Genomic DNA, 8,937 nt, shown 5'->3' on the forward strand with positions numbered 1-8,937 from the left:
TGGGACCATGATTTGGACAATTTAATTTGAGTTCCTTATGTGCCACCTTTGCATTAGCTAACTAATTTATTAGTGCCTGCGTATCATCCATCACGCTCGGCCAGAGTAACAAAGGTTTTCTCCCGATGGACTTGGTCTCAGATGGCACTCACTGGGACCCACGTCTCTCGAATTTAGCTGTCGCCTTGAGTGGACCCCATCGGTTCCATCCTTGTCCAGATGCGATAAGCTCCTCCATCCCTCCGGCCGTCCACAAGCAATGCACCCTCCTTTGGACGCCACGTGTCACCTCTAGGCGATCTGGATCCCACCCCACCTGACACCGCCCAAATAGTTGGATCTTACCCGTCGGAATATATGGTTGGTAAAGACGAGCTCGTCATTTCATGCGCTGTGGGGCCCACCCATGTGATCTCTTCCCATACTCCCTCATGAAATAATCCTGCGATGTCCATAAATGCCCCTGCTCTCTTGTCGGAATATCGAAATTGCCCAACGGTTAGAAATCCATCTATGACAGTTTACATGTATCATGAAAAAAAAAAAATTACCCTTCTCTGAATATATGAATGGGTGATTGGTGGACATGTATTGGACAGCTAAAAAGGAAAAAATATTCAGTGGTCCTACTTCAACGAACAACCGCTGACTAATCAGAGGTGAGGATTCGTCAACTGATCGGATGGATTGTGACTTATCAACGGTGGGCCCCACAGTTCAGTTCGTTTCACTAGAGTTAACATATATCAGGTGTACAATTTCTGAGTGCCTGTGTATCAAGCGTTGTGCACTACCTGAGTATCATACGACTCCTCTCATGCACTGGGAATTCGGCTTTTCTTTTTTCAGTTCGGAAGGGTGGGGCCTTAGATCGGTGGTCCAGACCACTTATTGCTGGGCCCACAGTGATTAGCCATTTCCATGGAACACTCCTGTGTAGGACAAAGCCCAGGGTTTGATGGACCATGCACGGTATCCTCTGTGTTTCCAGGTTGTAAGACTGTGGGTCGTGGCTCAGCGTTCCAGAACTTTGTTCTGGTGGGGTCCACTTTCGATGGACCATGTCCCAACTATCTCCCAGATGGGAGGATCCTAATCTTTGACCTTGCATTGGTTTGAGGCAAACATTCAATGTCCATTTCGGCCACTAAATAAGGAGTTGGGATTTCACCATTGAGGTGAGTCTTTGGCATGATTTGTGTTGGGGATTTATACTACAGAATTACACAGATCTATATCTAAGATAGCAATCCAATGACACCAAATAATTATAAGAGAACACAAAGATTTAACGTGGAAAACCCTTTCAGGAAAAAACAACAACACAAAGCGAAAGAATTCTACTATGAAAATAGAAATTACAAAGAGAGAGAACTTACCCGATTCAAATAACCTCTAATATCACCCTTGCTACACCTTTTAAAAACCCTAAAACTCTTTTAGGAACTCTTGGAAAACTTTTAAAAAGCCTCAGCATACCTTAAAATAGTCGTAGAAACCCATATTTATAGTTTAGGAAACTCCAATTACGCACCTCTTTGAAACCACTTCAAATTTACGCAATCAAAGCAAAATCCACACAAAATCTCCGTAACCCTCAACTAGTCGAGCCAGGGCTTCGGCTGGTCGAAGGGCACCCTCGACCGGTCGAGCCTGACCCTCGACTAGTCGAGTAGTGCGGACACCCAAAGAACAAACACTCGCTGGACTTCGAGTCGAACAGGCCTCGCTCAGTCAAGTGGACCGTCGACCAGTCAAGCCAGACCCTCGACCGGTTGAGCAACCTAGAAATTTTCAAATTTAAGACATCTATCAACAGTTCGCACATTGTGATGGTCAATCAGAGAAATAATTGAGATCATTGAACCATAGGTTGTGCTCATCCAGCTCAAAACTATAGGCTATCAATGGCTGGACCGTTCTGTGGGGACCTCGGGCCAAGCCTTCTGAATCATGTTCAGTAGATGTTTTTGGGCCTGACCTGGGTGTAATTTCTGACATGAAAAATAAAAGGCTAAGCCTAGACTTGGCTTGCTTGGGTGGTGAGAAAAAAAAAAAAGAAATGAAAAAAAGATCATTTTAGATCTTTTAAATTGTTTTGATAATAAGATTGAAAATAGTGGGGAGATATTTTTATTGTTAAATTCTCACATACGAAATTTAAAGTTGTCATGCAAGAAGAGAATTAAGATGAAATTTTCATTTGCTATTCAAACAAGATATTTAAAAAATAAATTACGACATAAAGATAAGCCAAAGCAATCCAAGTAGATTATTGTAAAAAGGCATATGATTGTTATTCTTGTTATTGTAAAGGAGTCGAACCTTGGGGTCTACAGTTTTCATTTAATCACATTATTTTTTAATGTAGGGGCATTTTCACACTGGGCTTAGGTGGAGTAGCCTACGGGATGCGGGGACACATTCAAGGTGGGTGGCCCATGTGTAACGCCCTGAAATTCGGGGGTCGAGCATAACTCAGCTCCCAAGTTCCAAAACATCACGTATGAAATATATTTAATGATGGATGTATGTGTATTAGTGCATAAACACATGGAATAGATTAAGCCAAAACACAGATATGATTCAGAGATAAGTGAATAAAGCAAGCGGAAGACTTATAGAAAAATATGTGTACAAGTGTAAATCCCTGAAATACATATACAAGCTAGATCGTATGAAAGTGTTATTTAACAAAATTATAAGTATCAAGTTACATCATTTAAGTTCCCAAAAATAATCCCATAATCCCGCACATCAGACCGAGGCTCGCTAGAACCCGTCTGAAAACTGCATATAGGAGAACGCAGCCTCATCATCATCCAGCTCCCGCTCTGCCTCAGAAGTCGCATCCACATCTGCAACATCAGAGCCTAAGACAGAGTCTGGTGGGTGTTTAACACCGCTCCAGAAACGTGAGAGTGAGTGAACAACTCAGTGGAACAATAAGGCATTGGTTAACATGTTATCAGTTCAATCAAACAGTAATGATAAAGCAGAACAATTAAATAAATCCTAAGTACTCTTGTTAATGCGAGGATGTATGCAATATGATGCGTGCCCTCACGCGTACACCCTCAGCGTCTTCATCTTACGTTACGCATGACATCGCCTCAAAGTGCACCACATCTACAAAGCACATGCAAATGCGGTGCATGGATATGATTACCAAGTTGTTATTAGTTCATTTCACACAGCCGGATTTGGGAAGCTAAGATACCTTCCTCGTGTCACCATCCAAACAGTGATCCATTCTAGGGTCGTCAATCCTAGACATCTCATACGATCATATGTTTGAGGTCGTGGCAAAGGGCTTGTCACCAATCAATGCACGCCTTTCATGCCCTTACTACCACAGTTCGGCTCGTCACCTCATTGCGGTATCCAGGTATGCTCGAGGTCACTACAAAGGGCTCGTCACCAATCAATGTAGGCCGACAGCACGAATATAGTGTCCCATACCACCATAATCGGCTCACGAGTTTTAGTTGCTCACTGGTCACTATGGGGAGGCTCGTCACCCCAATGTAGGCCGACAGCTCGACCACGGTGTCCCATACCACCATGTCCGGCTCATGAGTCATAGCGGATCAAGTACCATAGTTAATAGGATTTCACTGGTAAGTTCGGTACCCTAAATTCAAGCAATAGCGTCCAATACATGATGAACATACATCGGACAATCGGGTTACTTGACGAACTCGACTAACACGAGCGCACGTTGAATTGAATGACATAGAGTGCGCAAACACTCCACGTGGCCAAACCACTGCCGCCAACTCTAATACGGCTCGGGTTCGTCTAATACGTCCTACGTGGCGAAAGCAATCTCAACCACGAATATAGAGTCAATTACCGATTTCCTGGACTAAGGCATAGTCCCAAACATATTACACTACTACAGGTACTCATGTGGAATGTAAAACAGTAATGGAACAGCAACTCAAATCATGGTACTTAAGCACTTGAGGAATATCAACTTAACATAAATGTAAGCATAGGAGATGCTTGAATTTAAAGAACTTGGAATGTAACTTGCATAAAGGAAATCATGCGCATCAATAGGAGTGTTGAGAATCACTTCTCAATGCCCGCAATTAGTGTAATAAGTTACACTTTAGATCATTCATGCATTTCTACAAACACTTAGCATACATGGAACAACATACATGACGTATGTTGGAATACATGCATTTAGACAATTCCTTTTACCAAGGAGTTGTCATACATGCATCTAGCATACATACATGACAAATAATCATGGCAAACTTAAGTGCATATTTTATACGTATACGGTACTTTATAAATACACATAGAATACATAAATCTCAATATAGCACATGCATATCAGGAAAGTAACGTAAACACAACATTTGACATGTGAAATCTCATCCATAACAAGAATAAATCACTAACTGGCGTTGAAAGCCTTGAAAACCATAACCTATACACTTAAAGTCCGCACCTTAAGCAAGGAAAGAACCACCGAACTGATTTATACGAGTTGTCTTCGTCGACGGCGATAGAATACCCTAAAACAAGGATATGAATGAGATACAACAACACCAAAACTAATCTAAGCTCTAACACAGGTTAGGGTTAGATTAACTTACCCCAAAATGAACTCAGAACCGTCAGAAGAACGATTCAAAGTGAATGTTCAAAGATGAAGAAGAGCAAAGAAGAATCCAAAATGATTCACCAACTTATCTCTGTCACTTTCTCTCTCTTTTCCACTCTCTTTCCAAGCTAGGGTTAGAGAAAAATCGTATGGAAAAGAGAGCTAGGGTTTAAGGACTATAAATAGGCTTATTCTTGATGAAAATAACCCCAGGGTCAAGGTATACTTAGGTTATAACCAAAGTAAGCCTTTCTCGATCCAACGAAGCACTTCTGGTGGGCCTATAACCACGAAAGGTCGGACTTAAGCTCCTTGACCATGGATCTAGGTCAAGCTGAGTTTTCATACCGACCGGCTCTTCAGATCAGCCGTGGCGGACCACACTCAAATCAACGGTCACGGGATCTCGATCAGGTCCACAAGCACTAGGGTATGCCTGGGCCAACTATCCTAATCAGAGGGTGAAATTGGGTCAGAATCCAACGGTCAGATAGCTTAAAATCATCGCGCAAGCAACACGACTAAGATTTTATAAAAAGCTTATTAAATTCCAACCGTTCTCACACTCTTCACTCCGAGCTCAAGCAAATCGACCCAGAACATCAGATGGACTTGATTTTCGAGGTGATGGTCAAGCCCAACTCGGTGACCGCAACAGCCTAAGATCATCGCCATCGGACTTTCGACGCGCGGTCCAGGTCCGATCCAGATCTTCCAAAAATTTTCCAGAACAACTGGATTTAGTGATGGATCTCAGATTTCAGAGTAACGTAGCGCTAACTAATCTACAAGTTTAGAGCCATGCAGATACAATTTAAAGTGATTGATGCGAATTTCACAAGCAATCGAGTATATCGCTAATTACCCCGAAAACAACTACTTAAGGAAAGATTAGCACAAAAATTCCAAGGTCGTTACACCATGTGAAGCCGAACTCATGTGAAGTGGGACCCACGAAAGGGTTCAACGAGTTCCTAACTCATGCGATGTGGGGCCTAGGCTATGAGATAAATGGATTAATTTGCTATTCTCTATCAATTCAAAATTTTATAGCAAATGGGGCATTTTCACACTATACTCGAGTGGATTGCATTTAGTATGTTGCCAATGAGATAAAGGGAACTAAATGTTGCCAATGAGATAAAGGGATTGATTCGGCACTCTCTATCAATTTGAGCTTTTGGATCAAATGATTAATTGTCTTACATCACCTTTCTTGTCATTTGATTAAACATTTTGTTTACTCAAAAGAATTTAATGATGTATGTCAAAGACACACTAGTGGTAGATGTTTACCATTGAAGCGTAAGATTTATGAACTTATTGAATCAAGGTCTTCTCGCTTTTTACATGGTGGGCTGCATGCCGCATTCTTATTGTAAGTTGGTTGGTAAAAAAGGGGAGAGGAAAAAAAGAAAAAGAAATCGATGGGAATCTATATTTGAATAATGCTTTTGGAATCATAGGAATCTATCATTGGATGACCATTGAAACTTCTCTTTTGTTTCCCTTTCCCACAAAACAGGTAGTATTTTCCATTTGAGGCCAAGCCGAGCCTGAATTTATTAAAACTCGTCTGCATCTGCCCCGGAACGAGCTTGGGACTAAGGTCTGGCTCATTGGCTAAGGACAAACCCAAATTTCAGGCCAGGATTTTTTATGGCATTACTCAGGTTAATCTCATCCTGGTCCAAGCCCAAGCCAGCATGCTGACAGTCCTACTCTGCCCACCTACGGAAAGTCTACATCCCATTCTGGAATGTGGTTGAACTATGGATGGCCCACCTAACGTCACATTGATTTTAGTGAAATGATAACTTATAGGCAACATACCATCTTTGGTTATAGATTTCAAGATTACATGGTGGGCCCATCCAATAAATGGATTCGAATGCTCACACATGTTGCACTTTGACATGTGCATGGTGTGAAAACGGGCTCTCTTGCATGCGTGTTGTTAGAATTTTCAACATACGTAAAATATATATATTTAAAACTAAGTGGACCTGACTCGACCTGACTTTAACTGGGCCTACAGCATATACCTGACCCAAACCCAAATAGCCAAAACGTGAGACCCAGGCCTGTTAAAATTGGGTGCGACCGATCAAGTACCAATGAGTCTGGTACTCATTGACAGGACCACCCTTCCCCCCAAAAGAGGCTGATCTATTCACCAGTTGGGACCCACCTGTACATTGAAACCGACCGCTGGTTGTGCATTGAACTAAGGGCTCAGATCCAGCTGTTGTGACTTTTGGCTCACGACCCATCCATGATGGTGGCTATTAAATTAAAAGCCCTGGACAACATACAAAATGTTAAATAGTTTGAGAAATGTCACCTAATATTAGTGGGCCAAATGCAATCCGTTCCGATTTGGCTTGGGCTCCTCTTCAGACATGGCTAGGCTTGAGCTTGGGTCTGGGGGTTGCTGTAGCTGACCTTGATTTGTGACAGCAATGGCAACGATGGGTAAAAATCAGTGTCTATTATGAGCTACGATGACGGTTGGCTGATTCAATGGTGACTGATCGAACGGTGGTGATTGGGCCTAATTGATGGTGATTTTAGGAAAAATCTCCCAGGACCAGAAGATATGGCAACACTAGAATGTATGGCTGTCAGTGGCCGGATTTGCTTGTAGGGCTTTCGGGTATGGCTTGCTTCAGTCCTAGCTTGGACTGGACTGAGGACCGAGCATGGGCCTAAAATTTAAGCCCATCTATTAATTTGGTTGAGCTGGCTGGTCGTATCATAAACGATGGAACACATCTAATGAATAGCTTGGATCTTGCATGAAGTTGGGTTTTTGGAATTGGGCTCGAACCGAGCCTAATCGGCTTAACTGGAATTGGACTCGGGTATGCTTGGGCCTTCGTTTACATTACGGGTGATGCTTGGACAGTGCTGCCACGCACCCACATATGCGGCTTATACCACATGTGCTAATTTGGCATGTGCTGGTGACTATCTAGATTTTTTTCTTTTCATGAAAAATAAATTTCAAAATAGAGCCTAAATTTTCAAGAATGTTTTGTTAAAAGACAGACAAGGAGAATGGTGTTTCATTTCCCACCTTAGTTTACCAGGAGATGACATTTCTCAATACATATTATTTTCTTTCTTATGCTTCTCAAGATTTCACACAAGCCCCCAAGTATTGTTTTATTTTTTATGCTTTCCATGAATCCAACTAAGCTTTGAAGTTGGATTGTAGCTTGAAATCACAAGATGATAGATGAGACACCTAACATGCATTGACGCATTTGACACATGAGTATTATTTTATTTTTTATGCTTTTCATGAATCCATCTAAGCTTTGAAGTTAGATTGTAGCGTGAAATCGCAAGATGATAGATGAGACACCTGACATACATTGGCACATTAAATACATGAGCACTTAAAAGCTAACACCTAGAACCATAGCTCAACCGATGGACAGAGTGGAGATACCTCGATTTCAACACTTACTAACAAGAGCACTAAAAGCTAGATATGACAACTCCTGTGCATATCGACATCACCGACACATGTAGCATGTTTGGAGTAATTGAAGATGGACGATGCCACTTATAGTGTACGGGAAGTGTTATGTATATGCGTGGCACAAGAAAATGGTGGTGTGAATAGCACAACAATAAATGTGTAGCACAAGAGAATGCATGGTGACATATCAACAAATGGCATAGTGGCACGTGTGGGCAATATCCTATAAGATAATAATGGCTCTTTTGCTCCATTGACAAAATGTTGCATATAATGTAATTGAGGATGGATGATTACATATTTGTGCTTAACCCATAAAAAAACCTATTTTTCTTGGGAACATATTGCATGTTGAGTGAACTCTCTGCCAATCGCCACTAGGGGTGTACATTGAGTTGAATCGAGTCGAGTTGGGCTCAGCCGTTAGTTGACCTTAGCTCGAATTCGACTTGGCTCGGTCCTTAAGCCTGACTGGCCAACTCGACTCGGTTCAGTCAGTAGCTCAGGTCAATTCGAGCCGAGTTTGAGCCAAGATCAAGCCGAATTCCTCATTGCAACATTTTCATAAACACCTGGACCGCACATTCAAAATTTTACTGTATTTGAGACAACAACAATGGATTTATAAGTATTTTATCAGACACCTTTTAAGTAACATAAAAATCAAGAAAAAAAGAGGTGTTAGTTTCATATACATACCTTCATTGCCACCCGCTACACTTCTTTGAGTTATTTCATCAAACACTTGGTGAGCAACATCAATATCAAAGTAATCGAGTCATCGAATTGGTTCGATTCAAGTTTGATTCGAGCAGGGTTCGATCCG

This window comes from Magnolia sinica, chromosome 4 (assembly GCF_029962835.1).
Source record: "Magnolia sinica isolate HGM2019 chromosome 4, MsV1, whole genome shotgun sequence".
NCBI classification, from domain to species: Eukaryota; Viridiplantae; Streptophyta; class Magnoliopsida; order Magnoliales; family Magnoliaceae; genus Magnolia; species Magnolia sinica.